This window comes from Bubalus kerabau, chromosome 15, assembly GCF_029407905.1.
Source record: "Bubalus kerabau isolate K-KA32 ecotype Philippines breed swamp buffalo chromosome 15, PCC_UOA_SB_1v2, whole genome shotgun sequence".
In the NCBI taxonomy this organism is placed as follows: Eukaryota; Metazoa; Chordata; class Mammalia; order Artiodactyla; family Bovidae; genus Bubalus; species Bubalus kerabau.
The window spans coordinates 52,390,014-52,407,489 of NC_073638.1; positions in this window are offsets into that span (position 1 = coordinate 52,390,014).

Genomic DNA, 17,476 nt, shown 5'->3' on the forward strand with positions numbered 1-17,476 from the left:
AAATCTGTAAGTACTTCAGGCAAAGTGTGATGATAAATTCTAGGCTTGGCTTCCTAGCCTAGAGAGGCATTTAAAAGTTCAGTCTGGAGATTCCTTATGAAAAGTTCCAGCAAAGCAGACATAAAAGAGCCTATATGATCAATCACTATTCTTGCTGCATCTCTGTAAATAATAAGGCCAGGTCTAATGAGATAAGACTTATTTTGCAAACAAATTAGTCTTATTTTGATTATCTGTGAGAGAAATGAGAGTGACTATAGAGAGAAAAAAATATGTTTTAATGGAACTCTTTGTGGACATCAGCTTCTGGTCCTATTAATTGTCTTTGATGTTTTGTTTTGTACCTGCTAACTGGAATGGATGCTGAATTCTTCTTGTTTCCTCCAGTATCTGGCTACAACTCTCCAAACTAATGTTTTCAATTTTTCTCCCACCCTCCAACTCAGGGTCATTAAAAACAAAAACTACCCTTTCCCAGAGCCATGCAGGCTGAAGTGGGAAACTTGATATAAACTTCAAGGAGAACTCCATGACAGCTCATGTATGAACAATCTTCATGACTATTGCTGTGTGGACCACTAAGAAAAATCACCAGAAACATTCAAACTGCAAACCAGGAAAAATACTGCCCTCACTCTGGCTGAAAATGCCTTGAGCCTGACATCTACAAATCTTCTTCACTGCTGCCTTCAGAACTCAGAAACTGGGATTATATTATGCTCCAGTCATGAACATTTGTATTTTTCTTTTCTTTTGTTTCCATGTTAGTGTTAGTTGCTCAGTCATGTCTGACTCTTTGTGATCCCGCAGACTGTAGCCTGCCAGGCTCCTCTGTCCATGGAATTCTCCAGGCAAGGATACTGGAGTGGGTTGCCATTCCCTTCTCCGGGGGATCTTCCCAACCTAGTGACTGAACCTGGGTCTTCTGCATATGAGGCAGGTTCTTTACTGTTTGAGCCACCAGGGAAGCCTATTTATTTCCATAAAATGCCTTTATTAAATAACTGATCTAACGGGTTGATAAAGAGTCTGCCTGCAATGCAGGAGACCCGGGTTTGATTCCTGAGTTGGGAAGATCCCCTGGAGAAGGAAATGGCAACCCATTCCAGTATTCTTGCTTGGAGAATCCCATAGGCAGAGGAACCTGGCAGGCTACAGGCTATGAGGTCCCAAGAGTGGGTCAATGACTGAGCAACTAAGCACAGAAGGGAATTCCCTGGCAGTCCAGGGGTTAGGACTTGGAGCTTTCACCACAGAGGGTCTGGGTTCAGTCCCTGGTCAGAGAACTAAGATCTCAGAAGCCACGAAGCCAAACAAAAATTTAAAAAATTAAATAAATTTGTTGTTTTGAGTTGCTAAGTCGTGTTCAACTCTTTTGTGACCCCATGGACTGTAGCCCATCAGGCTCCTCTGTCCACGGGATTGCCCAGACAAGAATACTGGAGTGGGTTGCCATTTTGTTCTCCAGGGGATCTTCCTGACCCAGGCATTGGATTGAACCTGTGTCTCCTGCTTTGGCAGGTGGATTCTTTACCTCTGAGCCACCTAGGAAGCCAAATTAATAAATACCTTATCCAAATACTTGCATCATGTAGGCCTAATTTGTAGAACTCACCTGTATCACTGCTTCCTAAAATGGAATACAACCCTTTAACTGACATATTCTTAGGACTAAAAGACAAGTTCAATGAGATATAGAGCAATATACCAATTCAGGACAGGTTCAACCCTACTTATACCAGATGACCCAAGATGGTAAATTATGCCACAGTCTTACTTAATCTTTAAGCAGATTACCAGGGCCCTTGAGACAACTGATCTACTTTCACAACTGGACCTTTCAAGTTTGATACAACTGCTATGGACTGAATTTCAAACTATAGCTTGTAAAATTATTATAGGATTTGCAACTGTAACTGTATTTAAATGTGCAATTTCTGGCTACTATGTACCCTACCCCAACACTCAGTGAATCAGTTACCCAGCCAGTTAATGTCTTCACCATTGATTCTGATACCTCTGCATCACAGAGGAGATTGTATTATAAACCTGATAGGCTGTTGGGCTTTTGGTTTTTTTAATGCAAGTGCAGGACTTAAGCTTTGATTGCCTATACATCTACTTCAAAGATGGCTATCTTTTTGGGGGGGAGGGAAGAGGGGAACAAGTAATTTTTAATTTTCTTTCTTTCTGTTATGACTTCACCGAAGAATCATGCAGTGCTGCCCGCGCTGGAGGCAATCCTGCATCTGTCTGTAAAGGCTGAACTTTTCCTCTCACCTTTGCTGTTTACTATGATCCCAGTGTTGTTTAGTCGCTCAGTCATGTCCAACTCTGCAAACCCATGGACTGTAGCCTGCCAGGCTCCTCTGTCCATGGGATTCTCCAGGCAAGAGTACTGGAGTGGGTTGCCATTTCTTTCAGTGTTAGCTTCAAAATACAGAAACCCGCCATCTTTTCTCTGTTACAATTTTTGTTGTCAAATCATGGCTGCTGAATGTACCTTCTTTCTGAGTTCCAGTTTGTCTTCTTTTTTTAAAATTTTGGCTGCACTTGGTCTTCAATGCAGCATGTGGGCTCTTCATTGCAGTCTTTCTCTAGTTGTGGGTGAAGTGGGCTCAGTTGCTCTGCAGTATGTGAGATCTTAGTTCCTAGACCAGGAATCGAACCCACTACCTCTGCATGGAAGTATGGAGTCTTAACCACTGGACTGGCAGGGAAATCCCTTGGTTTGCCTTTCTATAAAGTGGCCATCACCATGTCATCCATACCAGCAGCAGGAAGTCTATTCAGTTGTCCCCTTCACAGAAAAGATAAAAAGATTTTTGGCTCCTGCATTCAAAGACGGTTATCTAGAATAAACACATTGCTGGATAAAAAGCCAGGCCGCCTCCCTGCACTGAGGTTCTTTTGTTTTAGAGATGTTGGTTGAATTTGATAACTGTTTGGGTCACTTGTTTTTTCTCTTTCCATGCTTTAAATTTTTGTTCTTATGTTTTAAATTCACTAATAAACAGTGAGCCCATGAAAATCTAGGTCCCCCGCCTCGACCCCAGTAAAAGCAGAACCCCAGGCTCACACATGCTTCTGTCTCTCTACACATGAACTTGTTGTGTAGTCCCCAGTGCTGTGTGATTTCCAAGTCCTGTAAGTAACAAACCTTTATTTTTTTCAAAGTTTCCCAATGGTTATTGCTGAATGGTGTCTTGCAATCATAATAAGAACCACAAGGGTTGGTCCAACCACAGCATTGCTTGATAGGCTGAGACCAACACAAAATGCCCCTCCGTATCCTCAGGTCTCTCCTTTCCTCAATGCATTAGGTATCTGATCAAATATCACCTCCCCTTACACTGTTTTAATTTTTCAGAGCAACATCACCAACTATCTCTTTTCTCTCCCCTCCTCTCCTCCTATTAGAATGTCAGCTTCATGTGAGCAGGGACTTTGGTTCGCTGTTTTAACTCCAACACCTAGAAGGGCCCAGCACGTGGTAGTCAGTCACTCAATTAACCCTGAATTGCTTTGTTGAATGAATCCCCACTGCCACCCTCCTGGTCTCAGATGCCATCACCCCAGCCCTGGACTCCTGAAGCAGCTCCCTAACTAGTCCACCTGGTTCTCCCCCTGCCCACACCCAACCCCTTCTGCACACACCAGCCAAGGGAATCTTTCAGAACTGCCTATTGAATTCCCTCCCCAGCTAAGAACTCTGCAATGATGAAATAATTTGATAATTCCTTGATTGGATAAGATTTTGTGGAAATAGTCACTCTTGCGGGTATGAGTGCACACTGGAGGGCAATGTGATATCTCTCAAGGTAAATAATGTATGTACCTTTTGTCCCCACAATTTCAAATCCAGGAATTTATCCTCTAGATAGATTCTTCTTTTCCCCCATTGTTTTATAGTGTTTTATACATTTTTGAAATTCTGGTAAAATATACATAACAAAAAGCTTACCATTCCAACCATATTCGTGTGTACAGTTCAGCTGTACTAAGTACATTCATATTGCTGTGAAACGATCACCACCATCCATCTACAGAACCTTTAACAAAAATGTTATCTGCTTGTTTTTGGCTATGTTGGGTTTTCATTGCTGCACAGGCTTTTCTCTAGTCATGGAGAGAGGGGTCTATTCTCTAGTTGTGGTGCTCAGGCTTCTTCTCATTGTGGTGGTTTCTCTTGTTGCAGAACACAGGCTCTAGGGCACTCGGGCTTCAGGAGTTGTGATACACGAGCTTAGTTGCTCTGTGGCATGGGAGTTCTTCCTGGATCAGAGATCAAACCCGTGTCTCCTGAATTGGCAGGTGGATTCTTTACTACTGTGGCTCAGACGGTAAAGCGTCTGTCTACAGTGCAGGAGACCTGGGTTCAATCCCTGGGTCTGGAAGATTCCCTGGAGAAGGAAATGGCAACCCACTCCAGTACTCTTGCCTAGAAAATCCCATGCTCGGAGCCTGGTGCAGGCTACTGTCCATGGGGTCACAAAGAGTCGGACACGACTGAGCAACTTCACTTTCTTTACTACTTAGCCATCAGGGAAGCCCTATAAAAACTTTTCATGAAAATTCCATACGCATTCACCTCTCCCCAAGCTTCTACTGACTACCATTCTACTTCTTGTCTCTAACAGTTTGATTATTCCACTTACCTCACATACGTGGAGCCATGCAGTATGTGTTCTTTTAACGACTGGCTTATTTCACTTAGCATAATGTTTTCAAGTTGTTTCCATATTGTAGTATGTGCCAGAGGTTTCTTCTTTTTTAAGGCTGAACTCCATTTTTCAATTCCATTGTATGTATAGACCATATTTTATTTATCTATTCATTTGTTGATAGACCCTTGGGTTGCTTCCACCTTCTGGCTATTGTGGAGTAGTGCTGCTATGAAAATGAATATACAAATATCTATTTCAATTCCTGCTTTCAATTCTTTTGGGTATATGCCCAGAAGTAGAATCACTGGATCATATGGTAATTCTATATTTAAATTTTTAAGGAACCACCATACTGTTTTAATCATTTTTATTTATTTATTTTTGGCGTGCTGAGTCTTTGTGGTTGTGCAAAGGCTTTCTCTAGCTGCGGCAAGTGGGGACCACTTGCTCTGGGGGCTAGTTGCACTTCCAGGGCTTTTCATTGCGGTGGCTTTTCTTGTCAGGGAATACAGACTCTAGGGCATGTGGACTTCAACAGCTGTGGTGCCTGGGCTCAATAGTTGAGGTTCCCTGGCTCAAGAAGAGCACAGACTCAGTAGCTATGTACACGGGCTGAGTTGCCCTGTGCAACGGCATGGGATCTCCCCAGACCAGGAGTGAATCCATGTCTCCTGCATTGGCAGGTAGATTCTTCACCACTGAGCCACCAGGGAAGCCCCACCTTGCTGCACCATTTTGAATTCCCTTTCCTCTACATAGATTCTTACATACAAAGATGGATAGATATGCAAGGACACTCACTACAGCACTGTCTCTAATAGTGAAACAGTAGAAATCACTTAAAGTCAATGAAGTTATTTAATATAATCACATAGCTCTATATACACTGAAAAGGAATCATCTCTAGCATCTCTTGTTAAATGAGCAAAAGTCAAGCACAAGAAAATTGAGGGTAACATTTTACTCCTGGGGACTGCCACCATACCATCCTGTTGCAAGACTGACCTATCCACTCTCCACAGTAGTCCGGTCTCCCCAGGGGCTGAGTGCATCTGGATGGTCAACTCTGTTCATGCATGTGATGAGCAGGTATTTTGTTCCTGCCATAACCTTTGATCACCTACAATAGAAAGCCTTTGAGAGCAGTCATGCATAATGTGGGCTCCAGGTCAAAGCACACAAAAACCAGTAGCTATAGCCGGAGGTGTCACAAGTCATCATGCCTTTCATCTAGCGGCTGCTGAGCACCAAGGACATTGATTAAAGACATTCAGGAGAACTGGATGAAGGTTGGTCTTGGCACTTACCAGGGACTACAGGAGACTATTTAGCATCACTGGCAAATCATCCAGCCCTGGCCTTGGCCATGACCTTGGAAGCTGGGATTGGAGGATGTAGGTTTCAAAGAACGTGATTCTACAAGTTCACTGGTGTTTGGACCCTGTGGGTGGGGTGGGGCAGGTCTTAACACTATCTGTAAATGTGCAGATGGGAATAACATGACTTTGGATACTGGTATAATTATGGGGGGAGGTGAAGACCCCACTTCTGTGATCAGCTGCCATGGAAATATTTGTCCAGAAACATTGTCAGGATTGAAGCAGCATTGAGGAGCCAGTATTGTCTATGAAATCTATTCACTGCCTCACAAGGACGCATCAGAAAGTAATTGAGGCAGTGCTGATTTCTTCAATAATTCTTCAGTCCACTGTCTTAAAAGCATTGTGCAAAATACTCAAAGAAGGTAAATAAAACTGTGAATATGTAACTACTATGATTTGTAAACAGATTGGATTTAAAGATTAGTGTGATTATTTGTTTTTCCTCAATATCTTATTTTAGTAAAATAGACAGGCAAAGGGAATTTGCTGTAAGACTCAGGGAACTCAAACAGGGGCTCTGTGACAATCTAGCAAGGTGGGATGGGGAGGGAGATGGAATGGAGGGAGGGGGCATGGGTGTACCCACAGACAAAAAAAAAGAATAGCTGAGGAATTCCCTGGTGCTCCAGTGGTTAAGACTCTGTGCTTCCACTGCAGGGGGCATGAGTTAAATTCTGCAAGTTGCATGGTGTGGCCAAAAAAAAAAAAAAAAATTGAAGAATTGCTATGTGACTGTACGAGGGTTATAAGCTTAATAATTTGAGACCTTAAAAAAGACAATACTATCATTGTGTTGCCATTTATCTATTGCTGCATAACAAACCATCTCATAACTATGTGGTTTATTGTTGCAGTCAAAACTGGATGTTAAATAAGTGGATGAGAGTATTATGAGGATATTTACATTATGTCAAAGTATATTCCCACCAAATACTGAGTGGTCTCCAAGGGAAACTAATAATTATATGGTAGAAAAACCACCTTAACCAAATGATTAATAGCATTGTGTACATCATGTGCCCCTCGATATGATGCACTAAGAAAGGGGTATTACTCCTCTGATTTTCTTGCCAAAATACATAATCTCAACCTAAACTATGAGAAAATATTAAGCAAGCCTAAATTGAGGCTACAAAATAAATGACCAGTATTCTTCAAAAGTGTTAGTCATAAAAGACAAAGATAGTTTGAGAAACTGTCCCAGATTGTAGGAGAATAAAGGAGACACAACAATTAAATGCAATCTGGACCAGAGAAGGGACATTGGTGGAAAAACAGGCAAATGAAACAAAGTTTGTAAATTAATTAATAGCATTGCATTAATGACAGTTTCCTGACTTATTATGATTGTACTTGGGTTATGTGTCAGGTTATGTGTTAACATTTGAGCAAACAATTAGAAAGAGTACGGGAACTGTACTATTTTGCAATTTTTCTGTAACTCAATGATTATTACAAAATAGCAAGTTTACAAAATAAAATAAGCTTAATGGCTTACCACAATAGCTGTTTTATAATATTTCAAGATTTTGTGAGTCAGAAATTTTGGCAAGATTCAGCAGAATTCTCTTCTCCACATGGCAGTGACTGAGATGGCTTGGTGGTATTCAGCTTGTGTCTGGGCTGCTCCTGAGCATCCAATGTGGTTTTATTCATGTGCTTGGCACTTGGGCAGGGATTGCAGGGAGGCTGGCCTCAACTGGGGCCCCCTCCTCTCTATGCAGTCCCTGGGCTTTGAAATGTGTCCTCTTCCTGCAGGGTAGTCCATCTTCTTACATGTTATCTCAGGGAACTAAGAGCTAGTATTCCAAAATGCAGAAGGTAGAAGGTGCCAATCCCTGTCTTGGTCAGTTCAGGTTGCTGTAACAGAATACCATACACTGCTGGGGCTTAAACAACCAAAATTAATTTCTCACAGTTCTTATCACAGAGAACAAACCTGACTCCATGCTGGAATCTCTTCCTTCTGCTCGGACCCTTGTGCTCTGTTGCCTGTTCTAAGTTATGCTGGCCCTGCATTTTTGTAAAGAATATTGCCTATAACCTGAAATATATATGACAGCCCCTTCTTAAGGCTCTGACTTTTAAAGGTTTAACATTTTAGAGATAAAAAGTTGCGGAACAGAAAATAGTTGCTGGGACTTCCCTGATGTCCAGCGGTTAGGACTTCAGTCTTTCACTACCAAGCCTTTGGTTCAGTCTCTGGTCAGTGAACTAAGATCCTACAAGCTGTGAGGTATAGCCAAAAAATAATTAATTTTTAAAAATTGCCTTATTGGAAATTTATAGGAACATTATGAACAGACTTTGGATAGCTGCAAAAACTAAGGATTCCTCAATCAAGAAGTTGCAACAACCAGCCATACTTTGTACAATCCCTTTTAGTATAAAAAAAGCTTGAGTTCAAACTCAAGTAAGATGTTCTTTGGGACACTAGTAAACCATCTTCGTCTGTTGATTTTTCACATAAAGTCTATATTCCTTGCCCCCCAGACTCGTCTTTTAATTTATTGTCTTATGCGGCAAGCAGTACGAGCTTGGACTTGGAAACATTCTGAAGGTTAGGAGTCCAAGATCAGGATTACAGAACTGTCAGGTTCTGGTGAGGGCCATCTTCTGGGTTGCAGACTGCTGACTTAATGTATCCAGGCACAGTACCGAGCAGAATGAGGCAAGTTTTCTCCTGATTCTCATAAGGACACTAATCCCATATAATCCTAATCACCTCCTCCAACCTCTCAAAGGCCCCACCCTCTAAAACCATGACATGGGAGGTAGAAGGTTTCAACATAGGAATTATGTTGTTGTTGGTCCATTGCTAAGTCCTATCTGACTCTTTGTGACCCCATGGACTGCAGCACGCCAGGCTCCTCTGTCCTGCACATTTTCCGAGTCTGCTCAAACTCATGTCCATTGAGTCGGTAATACCATCCAACCATCTCATCCTCTGTCGTCCCCTTCTCTTCCTGCCCTCAATCTTTCCCAGCATCAGGGTCTTTTCCAATGGGTCAGTTCTTCGTATCAGATAGCCAAAGTATTAGAGCTTCAGCAACAATCCTTCCAATGAATATTCAGGGTTGATTTCCTTTAGGATTGACTGGTTTGATCTCCTTGCAGTCCCTGGGGAGACACAAACACTCAATCCATAAGTCTCTTAAGGCCTGGAACTAGAAACCGGCAGCGTCACTTTCACTAAAGTATTGGTCAGAGCAGTCATAGAGCCTATCTACCTTCAAGTGAGGGGGACAGATAGACCTTACTTCTCAACGGTCAAAGAATTGGTTCCTTTTTTTTTTTTTAACCTATCACACATGGGAAAGAGATTAGATTAGTTATAACTCTTGGTTCTTGGCATTCTTTTCTTTTGGGGCCACGCGATACTGCTTATGGGATCTTAGTTCCCCAACCAGGACTTGAGCCCACGCCCTTGGCAGTGAAAGCACAGAGTCCTAACCACTACACAGCAGGGAGTTCCCCTGGCATACTTTCATCACTGATCTGGGCATGGACTAACTTTATGTATTTGTTTCTTTCTGTATTTGCTTAGCTTTTCTCAAAAAGGCAAAGGAAAGCTTAGGTTATTCCTCTTTGTGTCATTTAGGATTTGCATACCTGCTTGATAACATGATTAGAGAGAACTGCTTGGAATGGGGAGACATGATGCTTGTTTCTAAAGTATCATATTTCCCTTATTTGTATTATTTGGTAAAACTTAGCAGAACTAATTGTGGAAAATTCTTAAAGAGATGGGAATACCAGACCACCTAACCTGCCTCCTGAGAAATCTGTATGCAGGTCAAGAAGCAACTGTTAGAACTGGACATGGAACAACAGACTGGTTCCAAATAGGGAAAGGAGTACGTCAAGGTTGTATATTGCCTTTTAACTTATATGCGGAGTATATCATGTGAAATGCCGGTCTGGACAAAGCACAAGCTCCAATCAAGATTGCTGGGAGAAATATCAATAATCTCAGATAGGCAGATGACACCACCCTTATGGCGGAAAGTGAAGAACTAAAGAGCCGCTTGATGAAAGTGAAAGAGGAGAGTGAAAAAGCTGGCTTAAAACTCAACATTCAAAAAGCTATGATTATGGCATCTGGTCCTATCACTTCATGGTAAATAGATGGGGAAACAATGGAAACAGTGACGGACTTTATTTTGGGGGGCTCCAAAATCACTGCAGATGGTGACTGCAGCCATGAAATTAAAAGACGCTTATTGCTTGGAAGAAAACTATGACCAACCTAGACAGCATATTAAAAAGCAGAGACATTACTTTGCCAACAAAAGTCTATCGAGTCAAAGCTTTGGTTTTTCCAGTAGTCATATATGGATGTGAGAGGTGAACTATAAAAGAAAGCTGAGTGCCGAAGAATTAATGCTTTTGAACTGTGATGTTGGAGAAGACTCTTGAGAGTCCCTTGGACTGCAAGGAGATCCAACCAGTCAATTCTAAAGGAAATCAGTTCTGAATATTCATTGGAAGGACTGATGCTGAAGCTGAAACTCCAATACTTTGGCCACCTGATGCAAAGAACTGACTTCTTGGAAAAGACTCTGATGCTGGGAAAGATTGAGGGCAGGAGGAGAAGGAGAAGATAGAGGGTGAGATGGTTGGATGGCATCACTGACTCGATGGACATGAGTTTGAGCAAGCTTAGGGAGTTCGTGATGGACAGAGAAGTCTGATGTGCTGCAGTCCATGGGGTCACAAAGAGTCAGACACGACTGAGTAACTGAACTGAACTGAGCAGAGCTAAAAAAAATAATTGTACAGTCAAAGAGGTTTTTGGAGAGAGAGGCTCAGGCTTTCCTGGCTGTCCAGTGGTTAAGACCCCAAGCTTCTACTGCAGGGGGCCGAGGTTCAATCCCAGGACAGGGAACTAAGATCCCACATACCATGCTGGCTCAACCAAAAAAAAAAAAAAAAGACAGAGGTATCGAGAGAGAGGCTCTAAAGATCATTATAAAAAGTAAACATAGTGTTACAGTGAAAACACATGGGCTTTGCAATTAAACCCACTTGAGCTGAATCCTGACTCCTCTACTTTCAAGCTTTTGTAGGTTCAGCTAATTCCAGAGCCTTGGTTTCCTCATCTTTATGTTGGGAATAATGTCAGCTTTGCAGGGTGATGTGAAGATTACAAGACACAACAGTGTAAGTAAAGCATTCATTATTTTAATTGGTGTAAAGTAGTTCTCAATATATGACTACTAGTGTGGTTATGTACAGTAATGTTTGTTGTTGTTCAGTAGCTAAGTTGTGTCCGACTCTTGCAACCCTGTGAACTGCAGCATGCCGGGTTTCCCTGTCCTTCCCTAGCTCCCAGAGTTTGCACAAACTCATTGCCATTGAATTGGTGATGCCATCCAACCATCTCATCCTCTGTCATCCCCTTCTTTTGGCTTCAGTCTTTCCCAGCATCAGGGTCTTCTCCAGTGAGTCTGCTCTTTGCACCAGGTGGCCAAAGTATTGGAGCTTCAGCAACAATCCTTCCAATGAATATTCAGGGTTGATTTCCTTTAGGATTGACTGGTTTGATCTCCTTGCAGTCCAAGGGATTCTTGAGAGTCTTCTCCAGCGCCACAATTTGAAAGCATCAGTTCTTCGGCGCTCAGTCTTCTTTATGGTCCAACTCTCATATCTATACATGACTACTGGAAAAACCATAGCTTTGACTAGATGGACCTTTGTTAGCAAAGTGATGTCTCTGCTTTTTAATACGCTCTCTAGGTTTGCCATCCCTGGGTGGGGAAGCTCCCTGGAGAAGGAAATGGCTACCCACTCTAATATTCTTGCCTGGGAAATCCCATGGACAGAGGAACCTGGTGGGCTACAGTCCATGGGGTCGCAAAAAGTAGGACTTTTCTTCCAAGGAGCAAGCATCTTTTAATTGCATGGCTGCAGTCACCATTTGGCTGCTGCTGCTGCTAAGTCGCTTTCAGTTCAGTTCAGTTCAATTCAGTCGCTCAGTCGTGTCCGACTCTTTGCTACCCCATGAATCGCAGCACGCCAGGCCTCCCTGTCCATCACCAACTCCCGGAGTTCACTCAGACTCATGTCCATCGAGTCAGTGATGCCATCCAGCCATCTCATCCTCTGTCGTCCCCTTCTCCTCCTGCCCCCAATCCCTCCCAACATCAGAGTCTTTTCCAATGAGTCAACTCTTCGCATGAGGTGGCCAAACTACTGGAGTTTCAGCTTTAGCATCATTCCTTCCAAAGAAATCCCAGGGCTGATCTCCTTCAGAGTGGACTGGTTGGATCTCCTTGCAGTCCAAGGGACTCTCAAGAGTCTTCTCCAACACCACAGTTCAAAAGCATCAATTCTTTGGCGCTCAGCCTTCTTCACAGTCCAACTCTCACATCCATACATGACTACTGGAAAAACCATAGCCTTGACTAGATGGACCTTTGTTGACAAAGTAATGTCTCTGCTTTTCAATATGCTATCTAGGTTGGTCATAACTTTCCTTCCAAGGAGTAAGCGTCTTTTAATTTCATGGATGCAGTCACCATCGCAGTGATTTTGGAGCCCAAAAAAATAAAGTCTAACACTGTTTCCACTGTTTCCCCATCTATTTTCCATGAAGTGATGGGACCGGATGCCATGATCTTTGTTTTCCGAATGTTGAGCTTTATGCCAACTTTTTCACTCTCCAGTTTCACTTTCATCAAGAGGCTTTTTAGTTCCTCTTCACTTTCTGCCATAAGGGTGGTGTCATCTGCATATCTGAGGTTATTGATATTTCTCCCAGCAATCTTGATTCCAGCTTGTGTTTCTTCCAGTCCAGCGTTTCTCATGATGTACTCTGCATATAAGTTAAATAAGCAGGGTGACAATATACAGCCTTGATGTACTCCTTTTCCTATTTGGAATCAATCTGTTGTTACAAGTCGCTTTAGTCTTGTCCAATTCTGTGTGACCCCAGAGACGGCAGCCCACCAGGGTCCCCCATCCCTGGAATTCTTCAGGCAAGAACACTGGAGTGGGCTGCCATTTCCTTCTCCAATGCATGAAAGTGAAAAGTGAAAGTGAAGTCACTCAGTCGTGTCTGACTCTTAGCAACCCCATGGACTGTGGCCTACCAGGCTCCTCCATCCATGGGATGTTCCAGGCAAGAGTACTGGAGTGGGTTGCCATTGCCTTCTCCAAGTGATTTTGGAGCCCAAGAAAATAAAATCTGTCACATATGTCACTGTTTTCACTTTTTTTCTCTTCTATTTGCCATGAAGTGATGGGACTAGATGCAGTAATCTTCATTTTTTGAATGTTGAATTTCCAGCCAACTTTTTCACTCTCCTCTTTCACCCTCATCAAGAGGCTCTTTAGTTCCTCTTTGCTGTCTGCCATTAGAGTAATATCATCTGCATATCTGAGGTTGCTGATATTTCTCCTGGCAATCTTGATTCCAGCTTGGGATTTATCCAGTCCAGCATTTGCATGATGTACTCTGCATAGAAATTAAATAAACAGGGTGACAACATACAGCCTTGACATTCTCCTTTCTCAATTTTGAACCAGTCTGTTGTTTCACGTCCAATTCTAACTGTTGCTTCTTGACCTGCACACAGGTTTCTCTTAGGAGATAGCTAATTAGGCTACAAATAACACTTTCAAACTACTCCTAAGAGAAGTAAGACAGATATACACATCTCTATTTAGAAAGTGAAGATGCAAAGACCAGGAACACATTGAAGATCCCAGGCTGGTACAATAGAAGGAGGGAAGGACACTGCTGACTATGGTCGAGCACTCAGCAAAGATGGAGCCCTAGGCAGGTGGATGGGGCAGGTTGAGCACCTCACAGGCAGACACTGACCTTATCAGCTCAGACTTATCTGCAGCAGGACCATGTATTGAGAACAGACTGAAACCACAGACTTTGCCCCCCATCCTCCCTTGAGAGGCATTCTACTAGCTGAGTGATGACAGGATTTGAAGGTTTTCCCAAAATCATAATGGGAAAATATCAATATAAATTACTTTAAAAAAAAAAGAGCAGTACCATTTAGCAATTTTACTGTCTACAACAACATTTGAGAAATAAAGACTGAGGATCATGCACTTTTAACTTGCAAAAATGAACTTTTCCTTCTTATCTTTTTGTTATAATGATTAATGAAAGGTTTTTTTGTTTTGTTTTGTTTTTGCCACAGAGGGCATTTGAGTTAATTTCAGACTGTACAAGGCACAGAAAAGTAATTTGAAGGTTATGTTATTAAATGTGACAATAATATTCTAGTGTGTAAGTGTGGATGGCTTGGTTTCATGAGGTTTTTTTTCTTTTCTCGAAAGCTGAAGGGAATGGCAACCCATTCTAATATTCTTGCCTGAAGAATGCCATGGACAGAGGAACCTAGTGGGCTACTGTCCATGGGGTCACAAAGAGTCAGATATGACTGAGCAACTAATACATATAGTGAAAATATCTAAAAATGGGAAACATACTATCATTTGTGCATAAAAATGGAATATATGTGGCATAAATGCAAATAATTTCTCTGGCATTATATCCAAGGAACTAGCATGCTTGGTAGTCTCATGTTTATATTTTTGTAAATATATGTATGATATCCACAACTGATATAAATAAGTATATATCTATAAATAAACTTTATACATTTATTTACATTTATATTTTATTTATATATATTTTATATATAAGTATACATAAATACTGGAGAAGGAAATGGCAACCCACTCCAGTGTTCTTGCCTGGAGAATCCCAGGGAGGGGGAGCCTGGTGGGCTGCCGTCTATGGGGTCGCACAGAGTCGGACACGACTGAAGCGACTTAGCAGCAGCAGCAGCAGCATACATAAATACATGTATATTTCAAAAAGGTATATGTATATTCACATGGTTCAAAAATCAAAACAGCACAGAAAGTTTTATAGAGGAAAGACTCTAAGCCAATCCCTAAGCCAAAGTCCTCCCCCAAAGCAACCACTTAAAATATTTTTTGTAGCATTCCAGAATTCTCTTTCCCTCTTTTCCTTCCTTCTTTCTTTTTCTCTTTCTGCCCCGCTCCCTCCACCTGTTCCCTCCCTCCCTTCCTTTCTTTCTTTCTTTCTTCACTTTTTGCTTTGGCTGTGCTGCAAGGTTTTGCAAGATCACCAGGGAATTCCCTCCAGAATTTGTAAAGATGGATATTCTCTCTCCACCTTTTTACCACAAAAGATGCATGTTGCCCTTCTGCACCTTCTTCTTTTTTAAAAAATTGAAGTATTGTTGATATACAATATTATATATTATGGGTGTACAATATGGTGATTTACAATTTTTAAAGGTAATACACCATTTATTGGAGAAGAAAATGGCAACCCACTCCAGTGTTCTTGCCTGGAGAATCCCATGGACAGAGGAGCCTGGTAGACCATGGTCCATGGGGTCACAGAGTGTCGGACACAACTGAAGCAACGAAGCACTCACGCAAGCAAGCACGCACGCACGCCATTTATAGCTATTATAAAATATCGCTAACATTTCCTATGCCTTACAATACATCCTCAAAGCTTATTTTATACATCATAACTTGTACCTCTTAGTCCCCTACCCCAAAATTGTTCCTTCTCCCTTCTCTCTCTCCATTGGTTAACACTAGTTTGCTCCCTATATCTGTGAGTCTATTTCTTTTTTGTTATATTCACTAGTTTGTTGTATTTTTTATTTTTTTGAACATTTTTTTTGGTCATGCCCTGAGGCATGTGGGATATGGGGCCTTAGTTCCCTGACCGGAGCCTTCTGCATTGGAAGGCAGAGTCTTAACCACTGACTGGTGGGGAAGTCCACATGTGTCTCTCTCTGTTAGTTTTTTAAAGCATTTGGAAAATATTTATTCATTTATTTGGCTGCACTCAGAATCTTTAGGCATGTGAATACTCCAGTGGCAGCACGTGGGATCCAGCTCTCGGGGATCAAACCCATGCCTCACCCCAACTCCTATACCGGGAACGCAGAGTCCCAGCCACTGGACCACCAGGGAAGTCCCTGTGGGTATCTTTTGAATTAGTGTTTTTGTTTTCTCGGGTATACATCCAGGAGTGGAATTTCTGGGTCATATGATAGTTCTATTTTTAGTTTTTTGAGAATCTTCCATGCTGTTTTCCACAGTGGTTGTACCAATTTACATTCCCACCAGCAATGTACACAGGTTCACTTTTCTCCACATCCTTGCCCATCCTTTGTTATTTGTGTTCTTTCTGATAATAGCCATTCTGATGTATATTTCAGGGGAGAGGTGCTATCTCATTGTGGTTTTGATTTGTATTTACCTGATGATAAGTGATGTTGAGCATCCTGTGCCTGTTGGCCATCTGCAAGTTTTCTTTGGAAAAATAACTATTGTGGTCTTGCCTATTTAAAAAAATTTTTTTTTGTATTTTTGCTGTCCAGTTGTAGGAGCTGTTTATATATTTTAGATATTAAACCCTTATCAGTTATATCATTCACAAATATTTCCTCTCATTCAGTAGGTTGGGTTTTGTTTCTTTCTTTGTTTTGGCTGCACTGCATAGCTTGCAGGATCTTAGTTCCCTGACCAGGGGTCGAACCCATGCCCTCTGTACTGGAAGCATGGAGTACTAACCACTGGACCGCCAGGAAATTCCCTCAGTAGGTTGTCTTTTCATTTCATTGTGGTTTCCTTTGCTGTGCAAACACTTTTAAATTTAATTAGGTCTGATTTATGTTTGCTTTTATTTCTTTTGCTTTAGGAGATAGAGCCAAAAAAATATTGCTGTGATTTATGTCAAAGAGTGCTAAACCTACATTTTCTTCTAGGAGTTTTATGATTTCCAGTCTACATTTAGGTCTTTAATCCATTTTGAGTTTTCTTTTTGGATATGGTGTTGGAGAATGTTCTAGTTCCATTCCTTTACATGTAGGTGTCCAGTTTTCCCAGCACCACTTATTGAAGAGACTGTCTCTTCTCCACTGTATACTCTTGACTCCTTTGTCGTAGTTTAATTGACCGTAACTGTATACACCTTTCTTTTGTCACTTAACAATGTACTTGGAAAGTTTTCCATATTCATACGTCAAGAGTTCTCTCAATCTTTTTCAACAGGTTAAATCCCACTGGGTGTGTATACCATAATTTAACTGGCTCTGAACTGAAAGACAATTGAGCTGTTTCCTAGACAAAGCCTCTAGACTTCGCTGACTGAGCAATTGACCAAGCAATCAGCACAGGCTTATAAAAGAGAAGGGAGACACTCTCCTATCCCAGATAGGCTGAGGGCAGAGGTAAGAGCAGGACAGGGAGGAAAAGTAGGGATGGGAAGTAGGAGGTGAGAGGCAAGGTGGGGGCTCCCCTGGTGTCCTGGGAGGGCTTTTCCTCTGGTGCCTCCACCACCCACTGCTCTGGCTCAGTTTCTCCTCCACATTCTCCTTACTTCTTGGCCTTCCCCAAGGTCTA